The sequence below is a fragment of the Protopterus annectens genome, chromosome 10.part0 (genome assembly GCF_019279795.1).
Source record: "Protopterus annectens isolate FY-2018-M chromosome 10.part0, PAN1.0, whole genome shotgun sequence".
NCBI lineage: Eukaryota > Metazoa > Chordata > Ceratodontiformes > Protopteridae > Protopterus > Protopterus annectens.
The window spans coordinates 809655040-809670737 of NC_056744.1; positions in this window are offsets into that span (position 1 = coordinate 809655040).

Below are 15698 nucleotides of genomic sequence, written 5' to 3' on the forward strand. Positions count from 1 at the left end.
AGGTCAGTGGCCCAATGCTGCACATGCTCATAAGTTCTGCTGTGCATGCCGGCATCATTTACCCTGTGGACCACACTGTTCCACACAGCAGTCCTCTCTTGCACATCTTCTGCTCACTGTCAAAATGACAGGGCATAATGTCCATTCACATATTTGGTGATGATGTCTGTTTTCCCAACAGAGAATGCTGGTAGACGAACATTCTGCATGTTACCAGGAAGACATAAACAGGAAAAAGTTCACAGGACCTCATACGGTTGACAAAATGCACATCAAGAGTGGATATTACTTGCAAATAATCCACACTACACTGAAACCCTCCAAGCTATCATGGCTATAGCAGCTTGCATTACACACCTGTCCCTGAGCTATCTTATTCCCCCAATGTTGGACACTTGATTGTATAATCCTCTATCCTCCATTCATTTCTGTGTAGAGGATTGACAGTGGGCATCTTCCATGTGGATAGTGTGTGGACAGTGGCAGGTCCGTGTTTGAGTGAGGGTGTGATGGAGCTCTGAGCACATGCCTGAGGACATGTAGGAGGCAGACACTGATGTTATTATACACCATGGAGATATGCTGTTGTTGCCATTAGTAGACAATATGTACAGGCTCACCATTGCTGAGGGGAGGAGTGGGGTTGATGTGCATATCTCCTTGTACAACTGGGGTGGACAGGGTGCCAATGTTCCCACCTAACCTGCAGGTTGCCTATATCCATGGCATGTGTGTATGAGATGTTCTTTACCCCCAGCACAGGGTGAATTGTGTTGTTTTATCTGAGACTTACAACATATGTGGAGACACAAAATCCACAGAAAGCAAGCACACGAAGATAATCTGTGAAAAAAGACTTTTATTAACTAAAGCGCTTTTCATACGTACTATGTGCGAACATCATCAGAGAAACCAGAATAATTGAATTAATCCATTTAAATACCCTGCTATAATCAGCTGATACTACATCCCCAATAAGCATCTTAAAGGTACAACACCATACCCACATTCACTTATAAAATTGTTGTTAACAATATAAAATATAAAATATATAATATATAATATATACTCATACCAAAACGCATGTGCATATATATACATATATATAATAGCTGTATAACCATAGAAATTAAACTAAATACAATTCAAAAATTAATTAATACGTAAATATATTTATATGTATAAAAATATATCCATACATAAATGATATATATATATATATATATATATATATATATATATATATATATATATATATATATCTATATAATATTTCACATATTCATACATAAAAAAATCATAGATATATAAGTCCACATAATAAGCTACATCGCAATAAAAACATAGTAATTTCTATCTATTAAGGCTTCTAAGCTTTAAAAGTGCCACAATAGAGCACAAATCATTCAAACCAGGCCAATTATAAGAATATAGCCTTATCTGCCATATTAACTCTAATTTTTCCAACTGTAATTCCAGTGGACCACCCCTAATATTCGGTCTTAGTTGATCCAAAACCCAAAACTTAAAGGTGTGTGTAGAATAGTCATGCACATGTTTAGCCAAAGCATTGTCCATTACACATTTTTTAATATTGTAATTATGTTCGTAGACTCTATCTCTAAGTCTCCGAACAGTTTTGCCCACATAAAAACATGGGCATAATTGACATTTGGCTACATAAACCACCATTTTAGAATTACAGTTGGTTTTAAATTTACTTTTCAAATCAAAATTATTAATATTAATAAGATTACCTACCAACATAAATTTACAGTAGGGGCAGGAGCCACAACTAACCATGCCTTTATTGGTAACAGTATTATTGTTGTTATTATTATTAATACCTTCAAGCAATTGTTTGAAATTCCTATCCCATCTGATCATAAACTTAGGTGTCCTACCTACTTTACCAACTATGTCTTTGTTTTCTTTAATAATATTCCAATTCTTTAAAATTATGCCTTTTATAAAATCAAAATCAGAATTAAAGGTAAGAGTCAAACTGTATTCAAAAGGAAGAGGGTTATTTTCCAATGGGTTATCTATATCAACCAGAGAATTCCCAGAATCTGATACAACCATTTCTGTATTAACTGTATCATTGTAGCCATCAACTTCATGCCCATTAACTATGGGTTTATAAAAAACCCTATATCTCTTAACAAGAACTTCTTCTAGAATTCCTTCAATAAACTCAGTAGGATATAATATACTCAAGAACATATTTTTCAATTTCTTGCATTCTTCAAGAAAATCATCATCCCTTGTGGTCATCCGTGCAGCCCTGACCATTTGTCCTTTAATCACGGACTTCTTTTGATACAAAGGGTGAGCACTAGAGTAATGTAAGAATGTGTTGGAATAAGATGATTTTCTATATATTTTGGTTTCATACTTTTGAATCAATTTATTTTTCATCAATAATACATCCAAATAAGCAATCTGTTTTTCCTCAAAATTAAAAGTAAAATGAAGGAAATCAGTACTAGTATTAAAGTAATTCACAAGAGATTCAGCCACTTTACTATTACCTCTCAAAAGGATGAAAATATCATCCAAATATCGAGTGTAAAAAACAATTTTTGATGAAACATTCTCATTGCCAAAAACATAATGTATCTCCCAATAGCTCATAACTAAGTTGGCAAAACTTGAACCGCAGGGTGAACCCATAGCCACTCCGCTTTTTTGATGGTAAAAATTATTTTTAAAAGTGATATAGTTATGAGCTAAAATTATATTTAATAATTTGTCTATAAGCCAAAGTTCTGATGAAGAAGCACCTTTATCTTTTAAGTTTAGAATAACCCATTCAATTCCCATGTCTTGTGGAATTGAAGTATAAAGGTCCTTTACATCTATTGTAAGTAGGTTATCATTTTCATTGTAGGAAATATCATTATTTTTTTGCAAAAAGGACCAGGAATCTTTACATATAGCTGTTTCAAGGTTGACATATTTTTTAAGCATCCCATCCACCACTTTAGCACAAGCATAGGTTGCACTATTTCTACCATTAACAATTGGCCTAAATGGTGGATTAGTCAGGTCCTTATGTATTTTTGGTATCCCAAATAGTATAGGGGCTATAGGTGAAGACATAACTAAATAGTTATACAGATCAATATCAATCCTCTGTTCTATAAATAAATCATTAATATGCGATTTAACTCTGTTGGTGGCCTGGTTATATTCATTTAAGGAAACCTGTTCATAGGAATCAGATAGTAGCATAAGCTCAATTGTATTCTCATAATCTATTTGATCCATAAAAACCAGGCCACCACCCTTATCTGGTTTCATTATTCATACTTTAGTTTCTTTTAAATACCGAATCCATTCAACTTCTTCATCAGAAAGATTATTCTTACAAATATTATTCCTTCCTGTATGTTGCATATATCTAAAATCAAGCTCACACATTTTTTCAAACATGAATAAAGAATTATGTAAAGGTGGATTAAAAGTACTAGCAACTTTATATTGACTACTGTTTGTCATAAGAGTGTTTCCTAATAAGACTGTCAAATTTAACTTCTGAACGTACAATTTCAGATCTAAAATACAGTTAGTAATATTCATATTCCTCATAGGTACAAAAGTAAGACCTTTTGCTAAAAGGTTAGCTAAATCAGTAGAAACATAAACAGAGGAATAGTTATAAATAGAGAAATCACCCTCAGAGTTTTTAATAATATGAGGGACTGTTTCTGAACCTTCAACAGTTACTTCCATTTGTTGAATTTCTTCCTCTGATTCCATTTGCCCTGAGACTTCCCTCTCTGAAAACCCGATTGTTTAAATTTCCCTTGAGCGTTGTTCGAAGAAAAATTAGCCTTAGGCTGATTCTGAAAATGTTCACTTCTTCTTAAACCCTCCTCATTGTTACTAATGGTAGCATTGTTATTGCTATTATTATTAGATGTTAAAGACAAGGGAGTATTAAAGATTGGAGATGATGAAATTATATTATGCTGAACACTACTAGACTGGCCCTCAGAGTTAGTACAGGTTTGCGTAGTTAAGGATTGAGTGGGGGTACTACCATTCCCCTCCCCTCTAAACTTGTACATATTCCATTGCTGCGCAGGTGGAGGGACTGGATAAGCTGTTCCCTGCTCATATTGTTGACAGTCCCTCTGTAATTTTTTACTTTTAGTTAACTTAGCTTTATTAATGAAAGAGTCAATAGTCTCAAAAATATGTGAATACTCAAACTTATATCTGCGAAAGTCAGGATGTGTCTTTATTTGAGTATCCAACAAGGATATACTATCCTTAAGTTCTTCATTCATTAAAGTGTAGTTAGTTTTCATAATTTCTATTAACTTCAACCCTTGCTTATTAAAAAGCTTAATTAAATCCAAATGAAATGTAGAATTAGGGACTAGGCCAGTAGGGTATTGCCATATCCGTTGTCCCTTAGACACTATTTGCAGTCTTAAACATTCATTAAAGTAGTCAATTTCCAATGAAAGTTTCTTATATTTGAGTAAAACATAGTCAAAGGCATTCAATAACGTGGAAATATTAGAATCTTCCCTAGCCGGACTCACCGAACCATTCAATGGATTCATTAAATTCCATCCATTGGAAGCGTTTAACCAGTCATTCAGGTTTGGAAGTCCAATAAGCCCTGGGTTAGAAGCCACGTTAGAATCCACATTATTATTCACAGATACATTTTGGCGATGGATTCCATTGGTTACAGATCCTGTGTTAATGTTGTCTGGTTGATTTTGATCATTAGATCCACTCATGTTGTTAGACGCCATCGTCTAGGCAAAAGGTTGGCCCTGACCACATGGAATACTAGCCAAAGAGGTAGATGGAAAGCTAGACTCAATATTAGCAGAAGTGCCACTAGTAGAATCATTGGCGCCAAAATTCAAACTTTTGGGCATTCCATTACTGTTACACAAATTCAAACTCTGCTGTTGCCGCTGTTGCATCGGATGCGGTTGTTGTACTAATTGGGGACCGGAAAGCCGGTCAACTTTCTCAGTAAGCCTTTTCGACTTGCTGAGCCAAAGTCTGCACCAAAGCAAGTAAGTTATTGTCATTTTTATCCTCCGCTGCCCCACCAAGCTGGGACCTCGTAGGCGAAGAAAGTAATTCCACGGAATATGTACAAGTTTAGAGGGGAGGGGAATGGTAGTACCCCCACTCAATCCTTAACTACGCAAACCTGTACTAACTCTGAGGGCCAGTCTAGTAGTGTTCAGCATAATATAATTTCATCATCTCCAAACTTTAATACTCCCTTGCCTTTAACATCTAATAATAGTAGCAATAACAACGCTACCACTAGTAACAATGAGGAGGGTTTAAGAAGAAGTGAACGTTTGCAGAATCAGCCTAAGGCTAGTTTTTCTTTGAACAACACTCAAGGGAAATTTAAACAATCGGGTTTTCAGAGAGGGAAGTCTCAGGGCAAATGGAATCAGAGGAAGAAATTCAACAAATGGAAGTAACTGTTGAAGGTTCAGAAACAGTCCCTCATATTATTAAAAACTCTGAGGGTGATTTCTCTATTTATAACTATCCCTCTGTTTTTGTTTCTACTGATTTTAGCTAACCTTTTAGCAAAAGGTCTTACTTTTGTACCTATGAGGAATATGAATATTACTAACTGTATTTTAAATCTGAAATTGTACGTTCGGAAGTTAAATTTGGCAGTCTTATTAGGAAACACTCTTATGACAAACAGTAGTCAATATAAAGTTGCTAGTACTTTTAATCCACCTTTACATGATTCGTTATTCATGTTTGAAAAAATGTGTGAGCTTGATTTTAGATATATGCAACATACAGGAATGAATAATATTTGTAAGAATAATCTTTCTGATGAAGAAGTTGAATGGATTCAGTATTTAAAAGAAACTAAAGTATGAATAATGAAACCAGATAAGGGTGGTGGCCTGGTTTTTATGGATCAAATAGATTATGAGAATAAAATTGAGCTTATGCTACTATCTGATTCCTATGAACAGATTTCCTTAAATGAATATAACCAGGCCACCAACAGAGTTAAATTGTATATTAATGATTTATTTATAGAACAGAGGATTGATATTGATCTGTATAACTATTTAGTTATGCCTTCACCTATAGCTCGTATACTATTTGGGATACCAAAAATACATAAGGACCTGACTAATCCACCATTTAGGCCAATTGTTAATGGTAGAAATAGTGCAACCTATGCTTGTGCTAAAGTGGTGGATGGGATGCATAAAAAATATGTCAACCTTGAACCAGCTATATGTAAAGATTCTTGGTCCTTTTTGCAAAAAAGTTAATGATATTTCCTACAATGAAAATGATAACCTACTTACAATAGATGTAAAGGACCTTTATACTTCAATTCCACAAAACATGGGAATTGAATGGGTTATTCTAAACTTAAAAGATAAAGGTACTTCTTCATCGGAACTTTGGCTTATAGACGAATTATTAAATAGAATTTTAGCTCATAACTATATCACTTTTAAAAATAATTTTTACCATCAAAAAAGCGGGGTGGCTATGGGTTCACCCTGCGGTTCAAGTTTTGCCAACTTAGTTATGAGCTATTGGGAGAAACATTATGTTTTTGGCAATGAGAATGTTTCATCAAAAATTGTTTTTTACACTCGATATTTGGATGATATTTTCATCCTTTTGAGAGGTAATAGTAAAGTGGCTGAATCTCTTGTGAATTACTTTAATAATAGTACTGATTTCCTTCATTTTACTTTTAATTTTGAGGAAAAACAGATTGCTTATTTGGATGTATTATTGATGAAAAATAACTTGATTCAAAAGTATGAAACCAAAATATATAGAAAATCATCTTATTCCAACACGTTCTTACATTACTCTAGTGCTCACCCTTTGTATCAAAAGAAGTCGGTGATTAAAGGACAAATGGTCAGAGCCGCACGGATGACCACAAGGGATGATGATTTTCTTGAAGAATGTAAGAAATTAAAAAATATGTTCTTGAGAAGAGCATATCCTATTGAGTTTATTGAAGGAATTCTAGAAGAAGTTCTTGTTAAGAGATATAGGGGTTTTTATAAACCCATAGTTAATGGGCATGAAGTTGATGGTTACAATGATACAGTTAATACAGAAATAGTCTTATCAGATTCTGGGAATTCTCTGGTTGATATAGATAACCCATTGGAAAATAACCCTCTTCCTTTTGAATACAGTTTGACTCTTACCTTTAATTCTGATTTTGATTTTATAAAAGGCATAATTTTAAAGAATTGGAATATTATTAAAGAAAACAAAGACATAGTTGGTAAAGTAGGTAGGACACCTAAGTTTACGATCAGACGGGATAGGAATTTCAAACAATTGCTCAAAGGTATTAATAATAATAACAACAATAATACTGTTACTAATAAAGGCATGGTTAGTTGTGGCTCCTGCCTCTACTGTAAATTTATGTTGGTAGGTAATCTTATTAATATTAATAATTTTGATTTGAAAAGTAAATTTAAAACCAACTGTAATTCTAAAATGGTGGTTTATGTAGCCAAATGTCAATTATGCCCATGTTTTATTGCAAAACTGTTCGGAGACTTAGAGATAGAGTCTACGAACATAATTACAATATTAAAAAATGTGTAATGGACAATGCTTTGGCTAAACACGTGCATGAATATTCTATACACACCTTTAAGTTTTGGGTTTTGGATCAACTAAGACCGAATATTAGGGGTGGTCCACTGGAATTACAGTTGGGAAAATTAGAGTTAATATGGCAGATAAGGCTATATTCTTATAATTGGCCTGGTTTGAATGATTTGTGCTCTACTGTGGCACTTTTAAAGCTTAGAAGCCTTAATAGATAGAAATTACTATGTTTTTATTGCGATGTAGCTTATTATGTGCACTTATATATCTATGATTTTTTATGTATGAATATGTGAAATATTATATATATATATATATATATATATATATATATATATATATATATATATATATATCATTTATGTATGGATATAGTTTTATACATATAAATATATTTACGTATTAATTAATTTTTGAATTGTATTTAGTTTAATTTCTATGGTTATACAGCTATTATATATATGTATATATATGCACATGTGTTTTGGTATGAGTATATACTATATATTATATATTTTATATTTTATATTAACAGCAATTTTATAAGTGAATATGAGTATGGTGTTGTACCTTTAAGATGCTTACTGGGGATGTAGTATCAGCTGATTATAGCAGGGTATTTAAATGGATTATTCAATTGTTCTGGTTTCTCTGATGAAGTTCATACATAGTAAGTACGAAAAGCGCTTTAGTTAATAAAAGTCTTTTTTCACGGATTGTCTTCGTGTGCTTGCTTTCTGTGGATTTTGAGTTTTGGGATTTTCTTCAGTATATGTGGAGACATGTTTGCAATTGTCCTTGATGGTGTGATTATGCCCGATTCATAGTCATAGTCCACCTTACAGGAAGTCACCTGTGAACTTACATGTTTGCTCAGATATAGGTGTTCTTGCTTCAAAGATGTTGACTGCACCTATATGTCCCTGTACAGCAAGTGTAGCAACCTATTATGTAGTTTGTGTATTGCTGCTGACCAGCAAAGGGGATTACTCTACCTTGGTGGAGGCTGGATATACAGATCAGGTACTGGTGTTTCCATATAGCTACAGTGAATATGAAGGGTACACACCCCTGATACACTGCCTGGTGTTTGTGCATTTGGAGCATGACACCACAATAACTCATTTCATAACAATTCTCACCTGTAGTGTGACCTATAGCCTGTACAACTCAATTGAAAACATAACAATCAGATCTGTGAAAACATATGGAAATAATACTCAGTACAGTAAGCCAGTTGAATAGGTGTGCACACCCTTAAACTAATGTGTTGTGTATGCACCTCTTGTGATAGTTACAGAATTCATCCATCTTGGTCTGGACTTTAACATCATGGCACATCTTCACTTGGCAATAGTTGGTCACCTTTGTAGAAACATCTTTGATTGTATTTCAATGGAATTGTACAGGTTAGGGGTCACATAAAGATGAGAAACATGAAATGATCTTCAGTGGTCTGATTGTCATACAGCACACATACCTGGCATTCTACCAGTGGTGTGTACACTTGTGATATCCACTGTATATAACTGTGGATATAGCTGGTAGTGGTGGGCATGGACAGAGGGTCATAACACAGGTGGACTCTTCTCTGATTAATAGCTGAATATCATGCCTATACTAGTACCCATATCAGTGTCAGGGCACTGCAACAAGAAGTAGCTGTATACATTTCTCTCTGTTGTATGCATCGACACTGATATTACACACATGTGCAACATGCACATCCTATGTACCTGAATGCTTGGAACCCATGAGATTTAGTACTGTACCTTCCAGCTGAACATAAGCATACATATATTTGCTCAGGAGATACCTGGTATACATTTCTGTTGTATGTTAGTATGGCACACTGTAGTTACAGTCTTGCTACTCAATCATACATCTCAACTGCTACAGCAGTACGTCTAGACAATGGCACACATAAATGGGTGTCAAAGGAGACGTCACTATTGATACTGTATTAATATAGCTGCACCATACATTAGTACGTTGATTGCACAATAGGGTTTGACATCATTCCGATAACCTGGAAGATGTCCAACAGTTATAAGTAGGCTATTATGTTACAATGTCATTGCTCACATACCTACCAATGGGTTGGCTGACATAACACAGGTATATGTGTATGTGACTACAGATGTCAGTCACAAATGTGCTTATTGTCCAGCAGAACACTGTACAGTTAAATATTATTAATTCAAGATATCACATGCAGTTCAACACACATGTCTGCAACAGTACTTTACTATGCACATGCCCTCTATAGGTCTCTTAGCTTTATAAGGCAAACATGTGTCATACTCATAATCACAGGTAACATGGATATGGCAAACATCCCATTAACTGGCCTAGCAGTGGCACATTCACAAATATTTAACAGACACCCCTGCAGTTGTCATATATGAGTTGTCCTTTCCCAGGGTGAGTCAGGCTCCTGAGCTGTGATCCCACCTCACAACCTCTCAAAGCATCACATCTGGACAATGCCTAAAATGATGGGGGGGGGGTAAATAGGGACAGACTTGAAATACTCCTGTTACAAACATAGGATGTTCATAGAATGATACATTTAGCATTATGGTGAATATTCTTAAGGATGTGGAGCCTTAAACTCAAGTGTTTGTCATTATCTGATGAATTCAATACTCAGGTATCTGCCAGAAAAGTGCAGATCTCAGGAGGAACAGACAAAAATACACGATGGTAAAATGTGGACATCCTTTGAAGATCTGTACAGTTGAGAGGTATGTCTGTGATATCTCCCACTGCAGAGAGGGCCAGATGCTTTTGCCATAGCAGTTGTTTAGCAGGGCATTAATACAGCATGTCTTGTCGGGACATATATTCCTCCGAATCATATTTCCCATTATTACAGATCAGGTACTACATTCAACTATTTGCCTACATGTTCCACTTACTTTTTTCTTTCTTCTCTTTTCCACTTTATGCTTCATTTGTTATTTCTCTCTCTCTCTCTCTCTGTGCCCTACAGGGATAGATTTGGTCTGACTAGGTGGCAGCATGGCTTTTGTAGGTGATACTCATGACCAGGTGATGACCTGTGCACCTATTGGGGTTCCGCACTTGCTAATTGCATGCAAAGCAGCTGTGTAGTTCTTCCCATAGCCATGTCATGACAACACACTCCTATAAATGAGTACTCCATGTGGATGTTGGTCCTTTCCCTTACTTGTGAGGAAGAGATCCTGGAGTTGTGTGAGCTACTACCTCTTACAAGACTTGTGGAGACAAGCCACTAGATGGTGAGGAAGGTTCAAGACTTAGGGGCAGAAGGTGAGTATTACTGTTATATGTTTGGAATACTGCTAGTTTAACAGGGTTTGTCTGCACATGCTACTTCTGCATGGGTTTCAGTCTGAAAAAGTTCTGTCTCTGCATAGCTCTCAACTGTAGGGCCATCCACATAAAGGCCACAGGTTAGCCTGTTATGTATGGTCTGTTCCCCATATATATGTATGTGTGTACATGGGTTCACTTTATAACATCGAAATACTGAAATGTCGAATTTCAGTATCTCAAAGCTATAAAGTCGAATGTGAAAAATAGCGAACGTTCATAATCGCAAATTTAACGTATGTCGAAATTATGTCGACTTCGCGGTTATGAAGTTGCGCTATGTAATGTCCGGGTTTGTGTTTTGTTGGTGCACGGTGCTGTGTTTGGATGTAGGTGTTATGTCAGGTAAGTGAGTGTTTTGTAAGGGTTTTGAGTGGGAGTTAGACTGTGTGTGAGGGATTGGAGAATGTGCGTGTGTGAGTGAGCTTTTGTGTTGTGTTTGTGCGATTTCGGAGTTAGTATATATAAGTAGAGGGGGTGTGGGGGGCGCAGCCCCCCACATGGGGGGTGCAAGGGGGCTTTCCCCCCAATTTATGTGTGTGTGAGTTGTGTATGTGTGTTGTTTTTTTGTTTATGTTGTGATGTGGGTGTTGTGTTGTATGTTTAGTGTAGTGTGTGCGGTGTTTTCGGTTATGTAGTTTCACGGTTTTTGTTTGTCGGTGTTTTGTGGATTTGGTTTTATAGTCTCGAGATACTGAAATTCGATATTTCAGCATTTCGAGGTTATAAAGTGAATCCGTGTACACACCTTAGTATTTATTGGTAATATATCTATATATTGTTGGACACATATATGGATCTCCCTACATATCTTACTCTCTATGTATGCTTCTATTCATATATATATTTATAGATACCAATCCTTCCTAATTGCACACTTGTCTCTTCCCTATTGTAAACTGGCTATAAAGATGGGTATGTTTGAGAAAACATCCTCAAAGAGTACAGTTGAGGTGTCTTACTGGTAAATTGCATAGGCTATGGTGTGCAGGGTCCTTGGTTCAAGACCTGCAAGGGCTGTTTATTTTGTTGCTAGGCAGAACAAGGACTGTTGGATACCGAGAGGTTAAGGTGATTTTGAGTAGCTTTGAGCATGTTTGCATGGGTTTGCACAATGGTAACCGGTGCTAACATATGGTTAAATGAATACATGCTTACACCGTGTGGGCTTCGCTTACCAGTGCGCAAATCTGCTTAGCATTTATATTTAAGCGATGCTTAAACCTGCTAAGCATAGCCTAGCCCTGGTAACCAGTGATCACATTCCAGTCTGATAAAATAGCAGGGTAATGACATCTTTAATAAGTGTATTTAATTTCCTGTACATAACATGCTTCTGTATGCTGTCCTTACAGTAGCAAGGGATGTGACTATACTGTATGGGATACCTGGGTATACATGGGTAGCACCACAATCTTTTTTCTTTGGATTTGTTTCATACATGGGTAGCACCCCAGGTTATATGCAGTCACACTTGCACGTTACACCAGCTACAGTGCACTGGTTGACAGAAATATTTTAACACATATTGTATCATTATGTTAGTACTTTTAACAGTGCTTTTTCAAGTAAGAGTATATTGCAGATTGTAGTACTGGAACCATGCACAGTACCCCTGCATGCAAAACTGGATTCTGAGTACTGAGTATCTTGTTCTTGGTGTTTGAACTGTATGTTTATATGTATCTCCTACTGGATATTGATCTGATATGTTGATATTAAGTGTAGACTACTATGTTTTTTGGACATGTCATTGAGGACTGCTGTCATGTAGTAATGGCATACCTTTCAGTTTCAGATGTGTATCTTTCAAAAAAATTCATCCTAATGCATAATCTGCTGGCTATCTACTTTCTGTCTGTCTGTCCTCTGTACAGATGTGCAGATGTCAGGTATTGCTATGGCCATACCACTATGTACATGCCCACATTGTATTGTGCTGTCGGCTTGGATATTGCTGCTAGTTCTAACATATGGGATATTCCTTAATGTGGGCCTTGCCCCATTTCCTTGCCTGTGTGAGGGACATTACAGAGGTGGTAGCCTACAGATTCACATACAGTGGGTGGTGATACATCACAGGACAGGACATGTGGAGATAGCCAATCAACATGAGGGACATATCCCCAGATATGTGAACAGATTTTATGTCATCAGTGCTGTTATATACATGGTGGATTGATAGATTGACAGGATTTGTGTGGACATGCATTTAGTATGTGATGTCTCAACTCACAGTGAAATGTTTCTAACATACCTCTCCACTGGTACACTGTCCACAGACTGGCCACAAGTCTGCCTGTTATGTTCTGTGTGTTCACAAGACAGTTGGTATCATTGGTAAATAATTTGTGGACTCTGGGAAATGCAGTTAGTAAATACTCACATCTATTGGTATTACCGACGTCATATTCCTCATAAAGGATGTTACAACAAACCCAGTGACATCTGCAAATGTCTCAATGTATGACAGTAGTATGTCCAATCTACCCCTGTGTTTCCGCCTCTGTTCCCACCTAGTGATATAGGGGTTGATGCCGAGCTTAGTGAGTGGGGAATGTTATCAAAGACTTTAGCCAGATCAATGTAGGCTGTATCTGTCACCTTGCCTTCATCCACAGCTCAGGCGACTGACTCAGGTTGAATGAGCAGGTATCACCTACCCTTCACAAAGGTAAACTATGTGCGATCCTGAGTATGCAGATTCACATATCCCTGTTTATTAGGTGCATGATGACCCATAGCTTCGCATAACAGACTTGTCAGGCAGTTGGGGCTGTATTTCCCAGGGTTTGTAGTTACACCTTGTTTGTGGAGGGGGGTGACTGTAGCAGTGCAGAAGTCAGTAGGGACAAAGCCTGAGGTAAGGCTGTGATGAACAGGGCAGACAGGTAAGGTGCCATGTCACTCTGTAGTTCATGTAGAACACAAGCCAAAAGAATAAAGTCAGCACAACAGGACCCGAAAAGCAACAATTAAGTACAATGCTGTAAATCCCTTTGCGTGGCCAATACCAACACAAACACAGCTTATTCAAAAGCTTTTATTAGATCTCCAAATTAAAACCAAGCGCTTTCTCCCAGTCACTACCGGGCTTTCTCAAGGTAAAACAATTTGGTAACTCATGCCATTTCATTTATACTCTAGACAAGGTCACATGTCTCAGTTAATTAATGCCTATTGATATTTTAAAGTAAAATACAAAGAAATGTAAAAATATAAAATTATAAAAATGCAAAAATGTAAAGTTTTATATAAAGTTTTGTATAAAACAATCTTATATCCAAACAATAAAGCAGCACTATTGTGTTAGTTAACCATATTCTCAGGACAAGTAAACATACCCCCAATAAAACCCCAAGCTTCCTCCTGTTTTTCTTTTATGCGTTTACTTTTAAAGCCTTGTCATTAAGGTCCTAGTACAACCCAAGCAGAACCCTGTAAGACAAATAATTTCCTCCTTTACAGTCTAGCTTGTCTCATTTTTAAAACACTATTAATGTTGATGTTCTCATTCATACCGGGAAACCTACTAGCATCCAATTTAAGTTGCCAAAGTAGTTCACGGTATTCTAGTTTTGTTTCCCAGTTGCCACCTCTAACTTCAGGGGCAACTTGCTCAAGGACAATAAACCTTAAACGCATATTTTCACATGTCAACAGATGTTCGTAAAAAGCATAGCTTTCCTTGTGGTTACTGATGTCGTTCAGGTGTTCATACACCCTTCTTCTTAAAACCCGCTCTGTTTTTCCAACATAAAACCCTTTACATTCTTCACAAAACCCTAGATAAACCACACCTTTCACCCCACAATTATAATGTTTTTGGGGTCTGTAATAAAATTTCCTAGAAGGCAAATATAAAGTCCCCCCATTTAACATGGCATAACATTGTCTACAGTTCCCACAAGGAAAAGTTCCCAGTTTCTTCTTGGTGTTATCATATTTAATGTCTTGTTTAACCTCCAGTAATTCTTTAAGGTTTTTGTTCCTTAATTGTTGCTTTTCGGGTCCTGTTGTGCTGACTTTATTTTTTTGGCTTGGGCTACATTCATTTCTGACTTTACTCATGTAGAACACAGCCAGGGACATTCTCATGTCCCATAAAAGCTGTATTCTTGGTCTTGGACAGTGGTGTTTTAACCTGTGCTGCAGTAATACTGGGTGTCTGGTGGTGTACTGGTATTGTGATTGGTCCTTTGGGGGGATTGAAGGGTAATATTTGCACTCAAGATGCCAGCCAGTATATTGGCATTATTTTTTGGCTCAGTCTGGGAGGTACCATTGTCTAGTAGCTCAGAACGATTCTTGGTATTGCCATGTATATTCTTTATATAACTGCATGAGGCATTGTGGTTGTCTTTAATATGTGCTCCAATTCTCTTCTTAGATCTAGCTTTACAGTATTTGATGAGGGATCTCAACTATTCATTGAGGCTGATAAGGGTTTATTTCCTGTCTTGGGATTTCACCTTATTCCATATAGTTCCCTTCTTCTGTTATACAGTTTCTTTATGGCAGAGGACCACCAGATCAGCTTCCTTTTTTGAAGGTTAGGGTCTTGGTGGCATTGGGTAAGGCATTATTCATGCATTTGTGTACATGTTTATAGTGCATTGTTGATTGATTCAGCTGTCATGCAACTAGTCTCCGTGAGCATGGGTGCCATGAGGTTAGCCACCTCTGATTGTATGAGGCCATAGTTA